This window comes from Myiozetetes cayanensis, unplaced genomic scaffold (genome assembly GCF_022539395.1).
Source record: "Myiozetetes cayanensis isolate MyiCay16 unplaced genomic scaffold, myiCay2020 scf3, whole genome shotgun sequence".
In the NCBI taxonomy this organism is placed as follows: domain Eukaryota; kingdom Metazoa; phylum Chordata; class Aves; order Passeriformes; family Tyrannidae; genus Myiozetetes; species Myiozetetes cayanensis.
In genome coordinates, this window is record NW_026087521.1 from 64,710,179 (window position 1) to 64,732,954 (window position 22,776).

The following is a 22,776-nucleotide window of genomic DNA, read 5'->3' on the forward strand; positions in this document are numbered from 1 at the left end:
GCCCCCCGAATTTGATAACACTTACAACTGTGAATGACTTTCCACATGGGAATAGTCCTCTTGATCTCATTTCAGCACTAGTAACAGACTACAGAGGAAAAAGTCCAGTGGAGTCATCCTTGAAGTTACTCAGATACACAAGTCTATTCAGATCAATGCATTGATTTGCAATCTGGGAAATGCCATGAGATGACCACAACCTTCTGAGGAGCTTCAACGTGCCTTTGTTTATTCAATTAATTTAGGAAAGTGGAGAATCTTTATTTTTCATGCAAGAATAATTCCCATTCCATACTCCCAGATGTTTTCCTGGATGTAATTTCAAAGTTGTTTGTCTTCTTTGATGCTTTTGATTAAATTTGTAATGCATTTAAAATATCACTATGTCCAATCAAGTGTAAAGAGATGTGAAAATGAAGTGATTCATGCAAAGGGAATTAAATCTTACACTGCCTTGTCACTTATTCTTTTAGGAATGAATTTCGTTTACAACTTAAGCTTCTGTCACCCATCACCAGCCATGCAAACAGATTAGGAAACACATATTGTACACTCATTGAATGTGGATATGAATTGCAGAACATTTATTATGTATTTTTAAACAAATGTCTTCTGTTTTGTGGTTGAGGCATAGCTACTCCTTCCTTCTTGAAAAGTAAGAAAATGCACAAAACTAGTACTTCAAGGATGTTGTAGAAATACTGTAATTAAAATTTTTAAAGCTCCTTCAAAAAAAAGAACTAATTTGGCAGCAGACTTGAGAAGATCTGTCAGAAGCTGTTCTTTCCAAAGTGTCTTCATCCCAACACTCAAGTAAATTTTGAAAGAGGACAAAACCTCTCTTAAATTAAGGGCTAGGCAAAAACAGTGAGTAAAACCTTAAGCCCTTTTAAGTCAGAGCAACAGAACAAGGCTCATGTCAGTGAAACAGTTAAAATATACTGCCTGAAGATGTAATTCAGTATCTAAAGAAAACAAGCTAGAGTGACATGGACAGGAATAGTAAGAACAATTTCCCCCCACAGCTCTGTGCTTTATTTCCACTTGCTTTTCTTGTCCACCAGTGTGTCTGACTCAATTAAATGAAGTTCCTGCATTCGGTTTTGTTTCTCAGAGTGGTGGGCTTGCCCTGTACATACAAAAGAATTACAGGGGTTAGAGAAAGATAAAACTCATGTATTCAAAAACTTAGCTCTGGTACGATGATATGCCAAAACAAACACTGCAGACAAAATTCGGACTAGGGATGGGAAAGGGGTGTGTGTGTGTGTGCTTTGGGTGGTAGTGCAACACTGTGTGTGTCCCTGCATCAGCTGTGCACTGTGTTGGGGTTATTCAGTTCCTTCATACTGGTATAGCAGGAAGAAGCCTCTTACTAGAGGTGTCAGATGAGCAGCCGTCCTTACAAAGCAAGTGCTGCCTACAAAGATTGAGGCCAGCGCCTGAAAATGCCTGTAGCACTGAAATGCTTCCTCACTGGCTGTGAAGGGACAGCCCTGGGGCCGGGAGCTTCCCTTCGGAGACTGTCAAGGCTGACATAGTGGATTTTGTGGTCAGGCCATCTGGCCACTAGGATGACATAATCTGCCCTCTTCATGCAGTCAGTCAGGAAGCATGAATCTCTCTCTTGCTCTGGGGAGGAAAGAGGGCAGAATAAGGAACTGGGATGAAAGACCAGCTGGTTGGTTAACTTAAATGAACACTGACACATACAAGCTGTCCCCAGCTACATCTCTTCTCGAGTTTATTTACATATGCTATCTTCATCACAGGTAGAATAATGGAAAGCAACACAACGCTGATAATAACAGAAGGCCAGAAATCAATCAGTCAAACAGTTACACATCATCTGTTTGAAAACCTGTGTTAGAAAGGTGGAGCCACTAAATGACTTCTGCAGTGATCCTTGGTGCTGCTTGTAGGGTTAATTAGTAACAGGAACAACACAGAATTACTAAAAACTCATCACAGTTTTTATGTATCTCTCTAGGCTCACAGGAACTAAGTTACACAAATAATTTTGATATCTGTGATCCTTCAAGGAACAGCCATTTTAATAATAGTTGGAAACACTTGTACTGACTTGCATTTCGTAGCAATTCTGGATTGCAAAATTAATTTTGTTCCTTTGAATAATATAAGTAAAGTCTTAACATAAACTTTCCTTAGTTATGACACTTCTATATTTCAGTTAGGTTGAACTATGTATCCCTGAAATATGTCCTGAAATAAAGGTTGTCACAAAGAGGCAGCATTGGGCAGCACAGAGACACAAGACTCTCAAAATAATTACACTGACAGTAATTTTCTGTTTTCCTTTGTTATTTGTGTGACTGCAGGTGCTTGAACAAATTCTCTTCATCTCAATAAGGTCACAAGCATGTATTTCCTACCTCAGAGTCTATTGTCTTGGAAATGTTTATGTGGACTCTTGTAATTTTTTTTTTAAAGTTTTTATGCAACAAACATGTTACCAAAAAGTACAGGGGTAGCAGAGCCCAAATAGTTTTATTTACTAAAAATACAAGGCAAGTGGAAGATCTCTTGCTGTGGCAAACTTAAATCCAGGACAGAGACTATGCTACAAGATCTATGAGGAATTTTAGGAGGTACTATCTCTATTCTTGAAAAATTAGCATACTTTAATAATTTTACAGGTGGCTATCCAGTAATGTCTAGTACATATTCATATAGTAATTATTGTTTTTCTCCTCAGCTTTATCTCTGCAGACCTAAAAGCAGAGAACTGGGGAGGTCAGGTCCTGGGCTTTAGGGTGAATGCGCTGCTTCCTGGTGCCTCCACCCAGTGCCAGTAGCTGTCACAAGACAAGCACCAGAAGAAAAGTCAGCAAAAGCTGCATCAGCCCTCTAAGTATTCTTTCCATCTGTGCACTGCTGCACAGCTCCTGATCACTTTTCTCCCCACTGTTGTACCATCTTTCAGGATTCATTGTGATATGCAGGACATATGTTTTACCTTAAGGCCTGAACAGCTGGAATCAAGAGGACCAGCCTTTCACATTTTCATTTTTTAAGAAAGATCCATTAATCCTGATCATGACACAGAACATCAGAACGGCTCAGAAAAAAAGGAAAGAAAAGAAATGAAATATTTTTCAGGCCAATTTTCCAGTTTGAACAGGAAGGGAGAGGGGAAGTTAATCTTCAGTTTGAGATTTTTCTTAATCCAGAGGTAAGCAACATATTTCTGCTACTATTCAAAAGAAACACAGTTGCTCTTGCTATGAATAAACTCTGAAGAGAAAGATGCTGTTTTCCAGGGGATGAAAATTCTTCCTCCAGAACTACTGGAAACTGGAGAATTGAAGATATACATGTGATGCTTATTTGCATCACAAAAAAAAAAGTCAGAATGCTGTATGAGACTTTAAGGTAATTCTTGTTTAGTAAAGTCAGATTTACATGGGCAATTTTGCAGATTTCATTGCATTAATCGTCACTTCAGATATGTGTAAGTGAAAATTAAGGAAACACTAAAAACCACAGTTGCTGTCAAAAAGAATCTGCAGTGTTTCTTTGACTGCAATGTATTTTCATTATTCATCCTTTCTTCAGTGGTTTCTGGGTTAGAGAAACAGCAAATTTATTTCTGAGAGTTATGGCTCAAGTACTCAGAAAACACGTGGCATATACTTCTGCTATTTCACATACCAAGAGGATGCATTCACAGCATAGATGATAATGGAAGAACCATGTAGGAAAAAAACCTTTACCTGGAGAATTCAGAGGTCAAAAGGGAATAACCCATTAAATTCTCTTGGGCCAGTTTCTTTGCTGATGTAGGAAAGGGAAAGCATGTCTACCAATTAAAGCAGAATATATACCAGGGGAAAAAATAGTCTAACCAAAACAACCCACTAATAAATAAATACAGTTAGCACACTGGCCTCAGAACAGCTGCTGAAACAGAGAGCACTGTGCCCTTTCTCATGTCCTAATAGACAAAAATATATACTTCTGTTTTACACTACAGCTACCCATATCTAAATATGAAAACAGTGGGGAAAAGGCGAAGAAATAAATTTAAAAGTATGTGTCTAGAGAGGTCTGGGGCATTTAAGTGTGGAGATTTATTAACAATCTTTTTTTTTTTTTCTCTCTATAGTAATGGCCTCATGGTCCATCCTCAAAAATAGTCAAAGACACCAACATTTGCAAGAAGGCAGCAAAAGATTCCAGATTGATTACAAATCAACTTAGTCCATTTCTTTCCAGAAGGGCAGCTCCTCAGTCAGAGAGAAACCTTCTCTGTCTCCTCACTTCAGGCAATGCAAAGGAAACCAGGGGAAACAGCATCTCACCCACTTTTTCCTTCCAGGCTGAACCCTGTGTTTCAAGCTTGACACAGAGACTTCACTGCCTGAGACTTTGAGCTCCAGCAGCAGATTTCAAGGAGGGCCCAGTGGTCTCAGAAGACCACCCAATTTCCCCACCATGCTGCACATCCTACTGAGACTGCTCAAGGGTCAACTTCCTCCCTTCTTCTCTTCACCAGGCTCTATGGTACCCACTCTTTAGACCTTTTATTTTTGTCCTTTAAAAAAACCTAGAACTTCTGTGTTAAAAAGTCATTCATGTACCACATATTCATGTGTCCCTTCAGGCAAATCTTTTTCTGGCTTGTTCAGAAAAAGCACTCTGGAAAATTTACGACACAACCGGCAGAGCCCGTGCCCTTTCGTTTATCCCAGATAGGCTCCAAAGAAGTTATGCCGATTTAAACAGCAAAGCCTCAGGGTCACAACCCCTTTCCTTGTCCCAAAACAAGCTGCCCCAGTGCCTGACTTTTTTGATAAAACAAAAAGAGGTTCAGAAACCTTCTGCAAATGGCCACGTTCATTCAAAACAGAAGATCCACCTCGAGGAAAACATTCTTCAGTGTTGCTAATGACAGATTAAACTGGAGAGCAAGGGAACCACAGGAAGGAGCTCTGTCTTCTGGCTGTGACTCTATAATGACAGCTCAGACTCTTCAAAAAGAAACAGACCACTACACCTATTTCTTTAGTGCTGAGAACTTTGTGAACCTGTGTCACAGCTAAACAAAATCTGAAATAAACTTTGCAAAGTAGCCCAGGGAAAAAGAGTGGTCCTTCTTTTGTTGTGTACTGAGAGATACCAATCTAATATTTAAGAGATAGGAACACCACAACCTGAGGTTTTTTGTTCACGACAGTGGAAATTAAGCAATTATCTCTAACGCTACTTAGTGGGTTTTTTAGACAACAGCTGGTGATATTAATTACCTCTGGCCCACATCAGCTTCTTCCTTGTGCTGAGCGATGTATAAACATTGCTTCTTGTCTGACTTGAAAGACTCCAGGCAAACTTAAGCTTAAAGAGATCTGCTGGGATGTGTTGAACGTACCTCCCACTAGATCTATGGCCATTTACGCCCTATACTTCCCTGGTACACGTGAATCAGTCATTCATTCCTGAAACACAGGTCACAAGTGGGGCTACAAGTAAACTAGGTTAGGAGCAGGATCAGAAGTTAATTTGGACAGATGTTTTTATCAGCCTACAAAGTTGAACAGCTGAAAGATGATTTTCAAAAAATGTGGAGCTAAAGCATAAAAATCCACATTTTTACTCCTTAAGGAAAGAACTCATTTAACAAAACTCAGCAAATTTAGAGAAAACTAGTCATACTTGTGTTCCAGATAGCACTGGATATTTTGAACTAGGAAAGTTTAACAGAGTTGAACATAAAATGTACCAAGCAGGTGGTTCTTATTAAGATTGCTGATGTCATGCATTACTTGGAAGCCACACAAAGCATGCAGGGAACATTGTGAAATGAAGTTAACAAGAGGGTCACACACTCTGTAGCTTCTGTAGGCTGAGCTTGCAGCATGCCAGAGAGGTTTCTTGCCTTCCTCCCAAGTCTCTCCTCCACACTCCCCATCTGTCCAAATCAACCTCTGTTATAAAACCTCCTTCCCCCTTCCCAGAGATGTTTTGTCTTCCACATCTTTGTTGCTTCTACTGTTAATATGCAAAATTTCTCCCCATTCACTTGCACTGTCCCATTCCACAGAACCTCCTCCTCCTCCCTGGTATACCAGGACCCTGCAGGTGCATCTTACAGAAACCTCTGATGTTGCAGATCCCCCCCTCTAGTCCTCACCCTATCTCTTACTACTTCCTTAATGGCCTTGAACTTGCCCCAGTGTTCCTTCTTTCCTAGCAGCTGAACCTCCAATTTTTTAATTTTTTTCCTACAAATTTTCTTTTGTGCAACCCATTTGTCCCAAATAGCAGAAGCCTATTTCCTTGGCTGTACATACTCTTGTTTGCTCCTCCTGTCCCTGCTGAAATTTGAGCTGTTTTGTCTCTTTGCTAGCATATTCTCACTCCACAAACTACTCCTCCACACTTCCTGACACCTCCCATTTTCCCTTTTATTTCCTAACAACAACCCCTTTGTAGGAAGCAGCCCCTCAGAATAACACCTTAAACAGCTGTGAGAAGAAGATGGCATTTCTGCTCTGCTGTAGAGGAACCATTGACCACATCTTTGACTCAAAACCACTCCAGCTGTGGCTGTACTTGAGAAAAAGCAGAAGCTCCATGTGTCTCCCATTTTCTCTTGTTACTTTTCTGTGAAATGAACAGGATTTTGGCTATCAAAACCTGTAACTTTCCCTTAAGTTTTGAAAGCATTCGGGTGTGATGTTCAGAATTGCTGTTTTACAGACGTACAGAGAAACGCCACTGGGTTGAGTCTGTGGCCTCTTGAGCTAAGCCAAAAAGCAGAACAGAGGTCCTCCTGAAATAATTCCACTCCAGCTGCAAAGTAAAATAGGATTCTACTCAGTTCCAAAACACAGACAGTGAGGTTTCTGAAAGTGCATTACGTAAGACTTGAAGAAAAAGAATGTGGTCTCTATCCCAAGATCAAAGCTGACAATTAAGTCCTGTTGAATTTTGCATGAAACTGGTTTCCTGGATCCAACTGCAGGTCTTCCTATTTACTAGGCTTTATATTTACAGTTCTCTGTAGGTCAGAGCCTGGTTCAATCATCTTCAAAGCCTGGGGTTGAGAAGTTACTTTTAGGGTTCTTTACCATCCCATTACATAGGTGGAGACTAACTACAAATTTGAAAACAGACACATACGTCAACTCAGAAGTTCTGGGGGTATAGTTTCAGACCATATCTGCTTATTTTAATTAGCAGCAAAAAAGTTCATAACTGCTATTTCTTTTTTTTCTATACAATAGAAGAGAAAATTATGGCATGATTTAGCATTTTGTTTTTTGAGCTGGCAGACAAAAGGAAAAAAAAATATACTGGAGCTGTACACTTCAAAGACATTTTGTTCCACACAGATTTTTCCAGCCTGTTCTTTATAAAGTGAAGACTGTCTATCAAAAGTGACACAGAGTTGTTCTTTGAAAAGAAAAGGCCACTCATGGGATCCCTCATCCTACATTACTGAACTTGCTGCACCTAGACTTATACTTTGTGTTGAATATATTGATTATGCTCCATAACAAAGAAGAGACTACCTAGCTGAATGTTCCAGTAGAATAGTTCCAGTTGTAAAGCTGTACTCCAAGAAACGTTTTGAAAGCACAGTTTCTTTTGTACATTTTCAACAATTTTTTATTTCTCTTCTTTGTGTTCAATAGGAGACTTGCAAACATTTATCCTGTGCTCTGGGCACATTTGATATTCCTGTAAACAGACAGCAGAAAACATCCCCCTCAAGTATTGCTGATGATATCTCCAGTGAAAAGAAGCCCATGAGACCAGAAATAATTTTCCAAAGTGCATAGATTCTCATAGGCCCTCTCAAATTTAAGAAATTTCAACTTTGGCATTTCTGACTAAAACTAGTTAGGCGATCATCAAATTACTTAGGTGCTGTAAGAGCAAGACCAGAATCTCAGAATCTACTGAAAACCTGAGTTAGCAAATCTAATGGCATAATGTTGAGAAAAAACTTCAGCTAATAACTACCTATCTGCTTCCAAGCCTATTCAATATCCCCAAGCAGAGAGGCCTACATCAGGCAGATTCTCAGATGAGAGACACATGATTCAGGCATGGGGATCTGGCAGCCAAACAAGAAGGTCATGCACCGACTACAGCCAAATTCAGATAACAGAAAGCTGTCCTGGCCACCACTTGATCATTTTAGCTGCAGACCTGGTTGTATTGCCAAGCTACAAACATCTGCAAGGAAACACTCCTGATCAAAAAGACAAAAATTCAATTTTGTGCTAATTTTCAGCCTATCAAGAGAAGGTTGATGTTCCTTGAGAGACTGGGATGTAACCACCTGAGAGCCAAGGCAAATGATGAATTCAGCATAGAGGAAAAACACCTCAATCACTTACTTTTCAATAACATTCATACTGGCCTTGGAGCCATCCCAATGTACAAACACAAAGGAAGATAAAACTAATCCTCTATTAAGCATCTGATAAAGGACACAAACACCTAAAGAAACCAAAACTCTCCTGAAAACTATTCTCTAGAATCCCCTCTTCCAAAGTACAAAGAATGAAAACACTTCACATCGACATTGCATTTTCCCCCATCCTGAAAAGAAAGAAATGAATGTTCTCTTGAGGTCAGAGGTAAGACAAATAACATCTCTAGTAAAACCATCAGGATTTTAAAAGCTCATATTAAAAGATCAAACTCACCATCTGTGTGGCACCTGGGCTGCTGCACAGATTTCCTGGCACAAGAAGTGCAAGTAACTCATCTGAAACTTGCTCACAAGCTCGAACAGTAAGGAAATACTGGCACGAAATGGCACCTGACTTCACTGTCAACACTTTAAACACTTGCAAACACTTCACAAGCATCAGCTGTGTCTATGTTCCCTGAAGAAAAGATGAGTTTCCTAAAAGGAGAAGGTAATTACTCCTGATCAGTATGTTGAGTTTGCCCTTTTCTGTTGTTATCAGAGGGTGAGCACCTGTGGAGCCAGAGATTGGATCAATCCCAGAGCCTCATAATTTTAGCTAAAGTCACCTTTGTCTATCTTATACTAATCACTGCTTATTGTTCAAAATTAACTTCAAAAAAATCGGTATGCCTTCTGCCATCTTCCTAAAGATAATAAGGCATTAAAATTTGTAAAGGAAAAGGTGAAAGAGAAAGCAAAACCACTTCTCCCCAGAAAACATATCAAACAATCCTACATACAGTGCATTTCACCTTTCCCTCTTGTAATTGATTTAATTCCTTTCCATGTGACCTGTGTTTTTCATCTTTCCCAATTAACTGCTGAGGCTGCACCAGCATAAAAAAAGTGCCTGCTCTTTAGGCATTTGAAAGTCAACAAAATGGGATGAGAGATGGGAATGCCTAAAACTCTTTTATAAATCCAATAGTCATTTATGTGTTCTGAAATTCATTGCCTTTCAATATATCTCTTTGAAGATGTTTAGCTTTCAGGAAACACAGTTTACTTAACTGTCTGTGGGTTTTATCTTTCATATGCTTGTTTTACCTTTTCTATATTTACATCCCGATAAACACTCGGTAGGTATTATAAATTTCTCTGATGATGCATCTTAACAACTGAGCTTCAGCCACATGCTCTGCTGAAACCTGTGAGACAGTCACAGGAAATAAATTACTGTCTATAGCAGATGTGTACTTGAACTTCACAAGTGTAATGAAGGTGTTCCTTGTGGCACAGTTGCATTTATTTCTGTTTACCTCATGGTGGAAATTCTCATTTAATATTAACCGTTTTTTGGGTCCTCCCAGTTGTATCTAGAGAGTGGTGTTGGTTTGGTTTTTTTCTGAAAGTCAGAGGGAGCTGATCTCACTGAAATTAAGCTTAGCTAGACAAAGCTCGTAGTTTGTAATAAAAAATCCCAAACCAAAATAACCCCAATATAAAGCCACACTCATCATACAAAAAACCATACCTTCTCACTGTACTAAAATTTGCCAGCAGCTTGTAAGTCTGATCTTGGGCTTCACATGCATGAAGTCTATGTCAGCTGAAATTTATACAAGTCTGCTTTCTTCTGCTATAGGGATGGTACCAACCAGCAGTGCTCCCTAAAGCATGTTACTGCACCTCTCATTTACCAGAGACAGAATACCATTTTTGAGGTATTTTAAGAACCAGACAGAATTCTTTTCCTGGGTAGCCCCCATAACAAAAAAATGTTGTATTACCAGAAGTGAAACTTTCTCTGTGGTGAAAGTAATTCTTTAAAAATAAATTTTCAGGAAAAAAACAAAACAAAACTTAAAAAAACACAAACCCAAAACAAAACAAAACAAAAAACAAACACATAAAAACAACCACAAAACAAAAGACTTGAGGGTTTTTTTCAGTTGACTTGGAATGTGTTCTTCACTTAGTTTTCCTTTCTGATGCAGCACAGCACTTTCAAAGTTGCCATTTGCATCTGGCTACCTTCTGCTGTGGTCCTGAGAGCTGACATCTACCAAAATTCAATTTAGGCACTGGGGACCAATCTGCAAGGCACATTCACCAGACTCATGGCATGGAGTGTGTCTTGGGAGATGAAGCCCAGACAACAATTGTAGTAAATCCCTGTTGTTATTTTATTTATTCTCCCATTATTCATATGGGGTTGCTTCATCTTTAGCATGATGAAGTGAGTTTACTCCATACCTTGCTTCTGTCTAACTATGGTAACAACAAAAAAATGCATTTTTCTTATAAAAATTTTGGTGTAATATCTTTGTTATTAGAAGAAATGGGGAGACTTCTGCATCTGTAAGTAAAAGATGTCCAAGGATTTTTGGAGTTATTTCAGGAAGTGTTTATTTCCCCCAAAATGATATTTGAATATCATAAAAATACTGGCTATGTAATTAATTTAGTTATATGGCTGTGTAATTAATTTAGTTATATTGTATGTTGCATAAATGTGTGAGTTTCTTGAAAACTAGATTTTACTGAGGGAAACTCATTTTTATTAGGAAAGTGGTAATTTGCTGTTTTAAATTTCTGTAAATCAGCATTCAAACACTTATTCAAAAATAGTTTTAAATAAAAGCTGTGTAAAAAGCATCTGTCCTTAAACAGAAACAATTCCATCTGTCAGTAATATAATTTCTATTTCTCAAAATTTTGCCATGACTATGAAAATAGTAAAGTGTGGCAGCAGACAACAGCACAAGACTCCAGTTTATTAAGAGTTTAGCAGGGTCTCTATTTCTCTCAGAAACGGAGCCCTGTATTTCTGCTAATAACAGTCTTGGGGTGTGCCTTCAATAAAAAACCCAACCACAAACCAAAACTGAAAAAACCACAAAATAGCAGATCCCGTCTCAAACTGAGCCGAAGCATAAAAAAGTCACTTTTAATATTCCTCATTTCTTCTGGAAGCACAAGTTGCTATCCTTTGCCTTAGGAACTCTGCTTTTATGTTTTCCAAGGCTGGGTGGAAAAACATCATATTTTCTAGGTCACATATTATGTGGTTTCTTATCCAGTACTGTCCTGCTCAGTGACTGGCTAGTTCTCTTTTTGACATCAGGATGCTGGTGTCCTGAGTCTTTACCAGCAAGCTCAGATGAAATCAGCAGCCATTCCTTATTCTTAAAGGTTTCTCTATGTAAATATCTATGTTTGGTTTGGATTGCTTAATACACACAAGGCTCGTGAAAGTGGTGGTGCATATCAGAATTATTGCACGTGCTACCTCATGGCACAGTTACCACCTCACTTTCAACTTATCTAAGCAGCTTAGCAACAATAATAATAATATTCTGTCCTGTAAATGGTAACTCCAGTTGGCAATGCATACTCAACTGTCCTGACTGGCTGCTGTACCAGACTTGTTATAGTACTCTGTCTTCTCCATCAAACAGATACTTCAAGAAGCCTTTTGTAAAAAATGAGAGCACTAAAATGAGCTTGTTGTTGTGTTTCAAAAAGCCTGGTCTTTCATGTGCTTGGTATAGTTCTTCAGTGGCATCTTGGGGTGCATCATATTGCTGTTTCTTTTATGTCTGAACTTCAAACTGTGTCCTTTCCCATATTCTGTCCTACTGCCTCAGTTCTCATCTCTGTTTACTTCCCATTATACCTAATAACTCCACAAGATGGACTCTAATTGAGAAACCAAGCTTTACTGAAGAAAACAAACAAAAGAACAGAGAAATTTGTCCCAATGAACAACCTTCCTCTCCACTTTCCTTGGTGTTAGGCAAAAGTACATCTCAATTCTGTTTAGAAGGAAACCCTCCAGTTATCAACAACTCCATTGAATACAGCCCCTCCCCAAAAATCTCCTTCTTAAACCACAAGTCTTTTTCTATTCCTTTGGGGCCTCACTGCATTTCAGAGTTTGTTTAAGACTGAAAGCTGGGAATCAGTATTCTATATTTGTCCACAGCAATGTGTACTGTTTCATTCCCAAGGGGGCTTGGATATTTGGATGCATCTTTAGAAGAAGCTATCTACTCTGTAACAGACACCATTAAACAAATTCCTCTTAGTGGTACCTCTTTGGGTACCAGGTTCTTGGTAAATTCACAGCCACTCAAATGCTATGATTTTGATAGTAAGATTATCTTGCTGAAGTTGTTTGCAAAAAAAAAAAAAAAAAAAAAAAGCTATTAAGAAGAACCAGCCAGCAAAAGCCACAAAATAACCCTGCTACAAAAGCAGTCAAGCTGCCAGGGAGTTCTTTCAGTCTCCTGTAGATTTGGCACATATGTATGTACATGTGCAGTTATTCTTCATCAAGTTTTGGAAATGCAACTAAAGCAAGCATTCCAACTGCCTAGACATGGTATCTGCTCAGCATTGGCATCAGAGCCACTTAAGAGCTCCACCATGGTCCCAAGACCTGACACTCTGGGAGGAAAGATCAATGTAATTTCCATATAAATATATATTATATCCTTCTAATTAGAAAAAAAAATCATAAAAATTTGCTTTCTTTTGGAGCACTCCAGAAGGTGGGACCTCCGTCCCAATATTTTCAGGCTTTAAAAACAGAAAGCTAAATTATATTCTCAAGTCCCAAAACAAATAGGACTTTCAGCACAACAGAAAGTTGTACATTTCAAAATGATTCACAATGCATAACATCTCTAAGCATTCAGTTCCCCACACATCAGTTCACTTGAGTTAATACTGCCTGATACTTTGTATGCCTTGCCCAATATCTTTGCTGCTGCTAAAGAGATAAAAGTGCCATCATATTTTGCTTGATTTTTTTGTAATTAATTATTCTAAGATTCTAAATACTAGTGTAGTCCAATAACAACTACTGTAATCTTCACTGGAATTCACTTTGAATGTATCTTCTTGTACAGAATTATCCAGGGCCCTTTGTAATGTGTCCTGATTTAGCAGCTCAGTTCTGAACTGGAATTCCTTTCTTGGGATTTTGGATCCCACTGACCTTTCACATTGCAGGATTGTTCACAGATTTGTGGAGGTTGGGTCTGATTGTTCGTTTTAACAACAAATGACATAGCAAGCAGTGTTACCTGAAGCTCTCAGAGAAGTACAGCAGTTCCCAAGAGCATCCTGCAAAGCAGCTCAAGCTACCCACGAGTTCTGCAGGCCCTCAACTGAGCTGAGCCTGAGGCAGTAATTATTCACATTAACAGTCTCTAAGTCTGATCTCTACCTGGTGTTTCACACATATTCTATTAGTTTGTTTCAATTTAATTTTAAGACGTGCCATGTCGCTTTATGGCGTCAGTAGTCCAAAGCATGTCACAGAACAACTGAGTGGCTAAAGATTAAACTTTAACAGGTGGGAACTAAAATGCAGGGCCCTGTGTTGAATCACTTTGGTAACGAGACTTGTGTGAAACAAGCCTGCAGGCAGATTAGTTGTAACTCCATAAAATTTGAAATAATAAAAGTAGAGAGAACTTAAAATGAAAATACTCTGCATAAAACCAGCAAAGTTACAAGAAATCTTACTTTTCCCATCCAAACATGATGCATATTCCTGTGAAACATTATTATCTGAAAATAATACTAATTTAGCAAGCTAATAATTCAATAAAGCATAGTTAAATGTCTCTCAGTGGAAATCTTACTAGAAATGGTCCATCGTATTTTTTCTTACCAACTCTGACACCTTCAGATATTTTTCCTGGCTTCCTTCCCTCTCTAGCTGATCACTTCATTTTCTTGAGCATGAAGTGGTTATTCCTTTTCCTTATTTTCCCAGGAATCTAGACAGATAGATGTCCATATTCTACACTGTTCACGATAGTGTGCTGCAGTGCCACAGAGCTGAGCTGGAAGCCTTCCATGTGCAGAGAAATTACTCACCTGCCAAACAAGTGAGAACACCCATCTGTTCCACACCATGCTTCTGTTGCTATTTACCAACATCTTGAGACAGTAACAAAATGCTTTGATCTCGTATTTGCTTAGTCCAATCACCATGAAAAATAAATGGTCAACTATATCATACTAAACAATTAAAAAAAAAAAAAATCTGAAATCTAAATATCTTGAGTGATAGCATAGCTGCAATTTGTCTGTGACTTCCAGGTCCTGGCACATACCTAACTGCAACACTGTAATTGCTGTCAGCATTACATAAACCCTTTATTAAAGATGGAATAGTAGTTGTTACCTGGTAATTTTTTAGCTGTAATGCACACAGGAAGTATTGGTTTTTAAGAATTTTCAATAATGTAAATATGGACATATCTTGCTTTTAAAATTCAGGTACGTAAAATACATTCTTTTAATTAAAAATACATTCTTCAAAAAGGAAAATGACAGATATTATATAAAAATGGAAAGACCTTTGTGATGAATAGACTAAAGGCACACTGTGCCCTGTAGGTGTCACACAGTAGGAATACGGGGGCTTAAATCCCCATACACTCTCAGCTTGAAAAAAAGTCTCTTCAAAGTGTCCTCCCTGACTCAAATGAGAAAAATAAATATACTCAAAATGTAGCAAATGCTACAGAGAAACAAATTTACAACTATCTGTGAAACTGCTCTTCCCTGAAAAGCAACAGGCAGGGATTCAAATGAATCCATGCCTGTTGCTTTCCAGGGATAACCATACTCAGTACTCCACTAGTGATTATTGCTGCCCTCAAGCTGATGCTGACCATGTCTCACAGTAAATGTATATAACCACAGTATATTTTTAACCCCCAAGCAAATTTCTCAGTGGTAACTTTGCTGCAGTGTTTTGAAAAGTTACTGGAATTTCAAATCCTGGGGAAAAAAAAAAAATTCCTAGTTGCAAGTCATACTCTGGGAGTTTGGCAACCATATCTAAGTGCAGTTGAATCAGAGCCCATTAGAGTAACTCACTTACCAATTAGTCATTTGGATTTGAAATATATTCACATATTAACCTACTATTGAGTGCTGACTGGTGATAATCAAATGAAAATAATACATTAAGGACCTTCAACACACAAAAGTTTGTATGGTCACTCTGTTTCCCTCCCTAGCATTCCTCCTGTTCAGTGAGCTTGAGAGAAACATCGAAGCACTCTGATACTTAACTGAGGAAGGTTATAAACTGGTGCAAACAAGGAGGAACACTTACTAAGATAAGGTTTCTATAATCAGGGTGAAAATAGAAGTACTGCTGACTCCATGATTGTAGCAAAGGATGTGCTATACACACATATCTATATATGTGTGAGTTTTCAGTACTATCAGTAGTTCTGTGGTATTGCCTCTTCTCCAGGAAAGAGCAGGTCTGCACTGTGTTCACAGATATAGGTAATAAGGTGCTGCTGGCTGAAAGTTTACAGTTTAAAAGTGTTGTATCTGGGTAGCTCAGACTTGGCTGAACTTTGAAAGCCACATTCCTTGTGCTTGAAGTAAGGGCCCTGTGATCCAAGCCTCTCTTTCTCCCTCACCAGTGGGGATGGACAAAGGAAACCAGAGGAACCTAAAGGGGAATGGAAAGACCATAAAGGCCTGCTGGTTGTGTTCTGTCCTTTACTGACACAGCAGGTCTCCAACCTTTAAAGTGTTAGAAGTTGGTTTTCCACAGTTTGCAAAGTGACTGATGTACAGGAAAGAAGGATATATGACAAGAGAGAAGCTCTCCTCTCAGCTGAAGGGATAAGCAAGACATGACCTCTATAATTCCCACTCCAGATTTGCTCTTGACACCAAGAAGAGAGTTTTACACAACAGGAAGGGAACCAGCAAGGATCAGGCTGATTAAGTGGATGACCGATGCTAAAATATGTCTTTTTTCTATCAGCATATGTGGATTTCATATGTTTTTGAAGATGTTTCCACTGTCATACACATGACTACCCATGAAAATGAAAGACAGGATGAATTTCAGCCTGGTACTTTTAAAGGAAGTAAGAAAGCCCCAACAAAGTATTTAGGAAAAAAAATTATAATATGTTTAACAGTTTATATCGATGTATACATCTTTTCCTTCAGTCAACAGGTTGGTTTGTTTTGGCTGCACTCTGACCATTAAAAAGGTAGCTATTACACCAGTTTCAGACAATGATTTAGTAAGAGTTGGTTGCTTTAAAAGTTTCAAGCAGTTCAAGCACCAAAGCAGGCAGAGAAACAAATTTATTGCAACTCGAGGAATGTTATGGGAGTAATACATATTGTTTACAGCTACCACAGCAGTTATTAGTCCATGGAACTTTGTTTACAACTCCTACAATTTCTGACAAATTCACAGGAATCTGATTATAAATCAAGGCTGCAAATTAGTAATTACAAATTTTAAATAAGCCTAATTAAGGTTATTAGAAATAATTTGGAACAGGTGCCCACATAGAGAATGATGAAATCATTCCAGTCCATGGAAGGAGCAAAAGCAACTTATCAGGCTATGTTCTGTATGAATATACAGTAAGACAAGGCATGGTACATGTTTCAGCAAGTGCCTACATTAGAACTATACTACCTGTCTTTAAAAACAACTCTGAGACCGCCTTTTATTTTGCAAACATCTTATGTTTCTTATTGTTTGAATGCTCACATTGAAACTTAGTTACCAACAGCTTCCTTCTGGAAGGCACCAAAGAGTTTTTCCACAAAGGCAGAATTTGAATTGTGGTTCTGGAATAGGTGTGCTGTAAGAACATGCTTGCAATACAAACACTTCCATGATATTTATGGCTGTGGCTTTGAAATTCTTTTACATCAGATCAGAATGCTTCTGTGAGAAAGGATAGCAATTCTTTTACATATAGACATGTACAAGTATGTTAAAGGAATTGTTGAGATTCCAAAAAAAAAGAATCATTCAAAAATACTCTGAAAGTAAAGATATTGAGACTTCAGTAGCTGAAATTAGCTCTAAACTCCTGAACTTTCTTGAGAAACCTCTGAGGAACGTGGTTGCTGAATCAAACACTGAGCTAGGAAAATAAAGGGTTATTACTGAAAGGAATAATGACTTAGTGACAGCAGACAGATGAAATACAGTCACTGCCTTCTCTTTCCTGGTCTCTACCAAGAAGGTCTTCCAGGTCTCTACAGCCAAGATTCGAGAAGGAAAGAAAACACCAACAGTGGGTACAGGCTGAGTCAGGGATTAACTGCAAGAACTCAACCCGTATCAGTCTCCACCTGGGGGTGTTCAGGAAGCTGTCCTTGCAAAATCAACTCAACTGAAAAGGATCAAATCTTGGCCTTCCCTCTCACATCCCCCAGGTAACCTTGCAGAGCATCTTTGTCTTCCTTCTTTTCAAGAGCTCAGCCACAGCAGGAATGCTGTGTAGAAGCCTCCCCTTCCGCCAGGACTGACTCTTTCCCACTGAACCTCCTCCTCAGACAACAGGCAACCCATGAACAGATGTCCCATCTTACAGAGATCACATAAGAGTGATAAAAGAAACCAGAGGTGAGAAAGCACAGACTAAACCTTTTTACAGGGCGTAAAAAACTGTGGTACTGATTGTTCCCATCTGGAAGGGTGGTGGAGCCTCAGTGCTGGCAGGGTGACGGATGCTCCTCAGTTTGAACCTGCTGCTTTACTACAGCCACATGCAGCACCTGCTGGGCTTTTTACCTGGCTCCACAAGTAAAAAAAGCTGAACCACTTCACATTTTTACATTGATGTTGAAACACCATCAAAATGTCCTCTCTGGTTTTAACAATTTGTAAATTTTTGCTTGCACCTAACCTCAGCTGGGGAGAGCAACGCAGGGAGGCCGAGACCCCGTGCTTGTCAGCCAACTACGTCACCTCACAAGATGAGAAAGGAGTGGGAATCTTAAAGGAGTTTGGAGAATTAAAAAAAAGTGGCCATTCACTTGCTGGCCAGGAATCAGCGTGGAGGGAGCTACTCAGAGAGCACTCAGATTGTCAGCAGGATGCATTATCACATGCAGAGATGACACTACAAAATGTAAAGGCTACACAGTCAAACAATAAAGAGTAAGGAAACACAGCAGAGTTAGTATGATTGCCTTGGAGCAAGTTTGTCCTGGTGTAATCCTAGAAACAAACATCTAAAGGAAGAACCATTAGTGAAAAAAAAAACTTTTCAATAGCTTAGTGTCTTTAGTATCTGAGGTATGTGAGGAGAAAAGTACTGTTTTTCAGGTGGAAGTAAAAATTAGTATCAATGAAGAATATGAATGGGTACCTGTGTGGGAGGCTGCACTTAAACATTTCTATTGCTTCAACAAATTAGAGTGGCTTTAAGTGGTTCTCTGCTACGCAGGTGGACAGTGTTTTTCAGATAATTTTGAATTAAAAAAAAAAAAGAAACAGAAAGCACATTTTAATTATATCCATACTGCATTTATCTATAACATAGATGTAGAACACACAGCATTCTAACATATGTGTTATACACTTTCTAAATGTCATTTACTTTTTTCTTGCTAATAGAGTCATGGAAGAATTTCCATTGAAACCACTTGTTTAAACTAAACAAGAAACATTCTGGTTTTAGAATACCCATTAAAGCAACACATTTTGTGAAAGCACATTTTTAATTTGATTATTAGAGATCTATTCAAATAGATTTTGATTTGCTTTTCTTTCCCAGTGATTTTATCAGCAATGTTCTGTGTCATAGACCACATTCAGAAAACAACTCTCCAGGTTGAGACAGAGAGGCACAGAGTGAAAGTTCTATCCAAAAGGCAGAACTATGGAAAAAAACATTACAGAAAACCACAATCTGCAGTGGGGTACATCTGTACCAATATATGTCTATATTTGAGACACTCACCTAGACTTCTCAGTGGAAAGTTTTTCCTAACGTGTGATTATTTCATCCTTAAATAAGTATTTAAAATGCATCAAATGAGGCAGTCCTAGTCCTCTCTCCTTCTCCATTTGCTATTAAAAGACTCAGAATATGAGCTCAAAAGTGAACACTTCCCATAGCATCTAGTCCCTAAGCTACTCTGGCCATGGATTTTTATGATATTAGTTCTCAACAAAACATTTTAGGTTTAAAAATATAAAAAATAACTGGATCAATCTCTAAAATTTATAAACATGTCTGCAAGAGATTTACCCATCTTGTTTGATGAAACCAAATGCTCTGTCTCTGCACCACTGCCTTCTGGAACTGGGCCACTTTCCTTCTTCAGGACCATGATAGTTCCTTCTCTTGTCTTTCAACTCTGGGAACTCAACTTGCTAATGAAAATCTTATGTGGGAGCTTTGCACTTTTGTCCACATTGTAGGAAAACAGCAAAGCAGAAAAATCTAGAATAGTTCAACACTCACTTAGCCAGGTAGATATGGTTTCAGGAACAGACCTGAGCCACAGATTTAGGATCCAAGTTTTGTTGGAGGTTCTGGGCATTCAGACTGGGGATTTTAGTCCACGATCTCTGCAAGACCCGCACTCGAAAACAATGCTCTGGTTTTGTGCCCCAGCCCTTAGGCTGCAGGAGTCAGTGAATACTTTCACTTCATTCTGTGCCAGTGGGAAACTCTTGACATTCAAGCTTATCATGCCACTGGCTGAATGCTTTCCCACATTCCTCTTCTCATCTCACTGCAAAGGGATAGGGTACCCAAAATTCCCAGTCATCTTTCTTAATCCTTCTGAACATTCACTGGGCACTGTTGGAGAGATTTGTCCAGGTATTCTTGAACTACTGGATACAACAACCCTCAGCTCTGGGGCAGACAGCAAACTAGTGCTACCTCTTTACATGTCCAGGTGAACATCCCAGTCAGCATCTTTTGAAAACTGCAATGATCCTGGAAGGATCGATGCACTTGGCCCTTTGCCCCACATCTGAGGACATGTTTTCCATGGGGCTTGCAAGGCTAAGGACAGAAATGAGCACAGGCACATCCAGTACAGAGAAGACACAGACTTGAAATCCTACTTTTTTTCAGCAAGCAACCATTTTTGTCTCTAGTTATCCACCCTTAAAATTATCAGCAGCACCATGTTCAACCCAGCACTTGAAGATCTCAACAGATTGTGCCATCTCTGAACCAGCTCAAAAGTATAGGAGCAACAGTCCCAAGTTCCAAGACTTGAAATTACTTGAAATTTTTAATAGACTGAGTGCCATTAGCATTGCTAAATTTTAGTCTGGTTTGCATAATTAATGCACTCTCCCTAGAGGGAAATTGGAAGTCTAGTATTATAATAAACCCACAACGTACTTACCGAAATTCCATTTGGAAGCTATCAAAGCACTTTACACTGAGAGAATATTGTTCATATTCAGCAGTTTAAAAAAAATGAAAAAAAGAGGCAAAACTAAGGAATTCTCACAGTAGTATTGCAAGTGAGGGTTATAATGGACCTACCATCAACTCTCTTGAGTATCTTAGTCTACTTTTGAAAGCATATCTAGCTTCACATTCCAGTCCTGAAAACATAACATCAGCACTGGACCCAATTCTTCTGTCATGCCATAAGATGCTGGGTGGAAGCCAAATTTTCATATAGACACAGTCGGTCACACTTGGATGCAAACACTCCAGCACTACTGGAATAGAGATCAGGCACTATTGTGTGGTGAAGATCACCCTTTCAGGGAACAGGATGACACTTGGCATTTCTAAGGATGCACAGGCACATCAGAGAACCAGTCCCAAAGCCCAGAATCTCTCCTTATTTTTGTTTATTAAGGCAGTAGTGTGGCATAAATACACCAGTAGATAACCCTGTCTCCATGGGTCCCAAAAATCTCATGGAAGAAATCAAAACATATTTGTTCCTGTATTCAGTTCCTAAGGCACTCTGTGAAGGTGCCCTACATTTCTAACTACCTGGGTTCACCATGCATTTTATTACTGAAGATGAAGGTCTCCAAAAAGGTCTCCAAAAAGCAACACACACAAAAAAATCCTTTTTAATTGATCTGGTAGTCTTTATGTTAAAATTCTGTGGGTTTTATGTTTCCTTTTTTTAAATACAGCTGAGCTACCCAGCAGAGCATTCTCACTTTGCAACACATTACATTGAGGCTGCATGGTCTGTCTGTCACGTTCATGCTTCATGTGATCTCACTCTTACTGTCAGGATAAGGAAGACTTCAAATGACAAAAATTCCCAGGAGGCAGATCGTTGTGAGCAGGAAGGGGAAGACAGAAGAGTAGTATGAGGCAAGGTGTTAGATAGGAAAGCATAATCCAAGGTTGTGTCAAATTAAAAAGACGTTGCTTATTTGGAGTTTTTACTCAGGAGCATCTTGTTATACTCATGGGAAGAGAATGTTCCCTTGGGAGCCACAATGCTCCCTTTTTCAGCTGCAGTAGCAGAGCTGTTTTCAGTTAAGTATCAGGCAAAATAGTCTATTAAAAAAATAAACAGAAACAGCTGCTCAGTAAAAAATAGGAAAACAGTGACAATATCCAGGTGAGAAATGGAGACAACATAAGCTGGGATAGGAAGCCCACAGTGAGGCATCAAGATCCACGGTAAAGAAAGCTGAATAAGTAGCAGGATTTTCAGAGATGCTCTCTGTTTGAGTCTGCCTGCTGTTCACGGGCTTAACAGGATTTCCAGTTCCCTCTCCTGTGGGCTGATGATTCTTGTTGGTGCAAGATTTTCACGTGTTTGCTGCACTGACTGTCTGCACCTGCTGGAGGTGAGCCAGCCCATGGCTGCAGTGGGGCAGCAGTGTTAGTGCAGCCATGGGCACCAGCTAATGAGCATTCTGGCCTGCACAGTAACACACCAGCTGAGCTAAACACCTCCTGAGACAGCTGGTGCCTCGATAGCTCACGTTGTGAGCAGAAAGGATGCATGACTGCTTTCATGCATCCAGGTAAATATCCCTCCAAGTACATTGTGTTATGGAGACCTCATGCCTGGCACCTTTTCCAGTAGGGTGATGCACATACTTTGAAACCCCCAAAAAGCAAATCCAGTCCTCCTCCTCCTCAGCCCCCTCGTTGCTTAGGTATATTCCCTTAGAGACAACCATACCCTGTGCTAGGGCTGGAAGTGTGTGGTTTCTAGTTAGATTTTTAAGGGACAGCTTAACAGAAAGCACTAAACTCTTGAGGAACTTCTTAGCCACAGAAAATTCATTCTCAAAAACAAGAGACCTGCAGCTCCAAGAGAGCTGTCACAGTACTGAAAATGTTCTTTGCCAGTCATGGAATTTACTACTTCACCAAGTTTGATTAGCAAACCTTCCTTTTTATCCTCACAGAATTCTTTTTCCCTGTTGCATTTAACAAGGCTCGAACTCCCCCGAGATGATCTCAAATCATAACAAGTGACCCCAAAGCTTATAAACAGCTTTCACATGGAAGAAACCCTTCCAGTCCCCAGGCTGGATCGCTGTGCAAAAGCTCCAGTATGTGCAGGCAATTGCACTCCCCCCAGGAATTCAGGGAAGACACCTTTCT

The 22,776-nt window shown here is 39.2% G+C and overlaps 1 long non-coding RNA gene across 8 annotated transcripts in view; it reads right to left on the reverse strand.

Moving 5' to 3' along the window:
* The window catches only part of LOC126644938 (uncharacterized), a 65,424-nt gene extending 51,213 nt beyond the window's left edge, over positions 1-14,211 (reverse strand). For all 8 annotated transcript variants that reach the window (XR_007630048.1, XR_007630049.1, XR_007630050.1 and 5 more), the window contains exon 1: positions 14,076-14,211. This is a non-coding gene — a long non-coding RNA (uncharacterized LOC126644938). The remainder of the gene's footprint in view (positions 1-14,075) is intronic.
* Between the last annotated feature and the right edge of the window lie 8,565 nt (positions 14,212-22,776).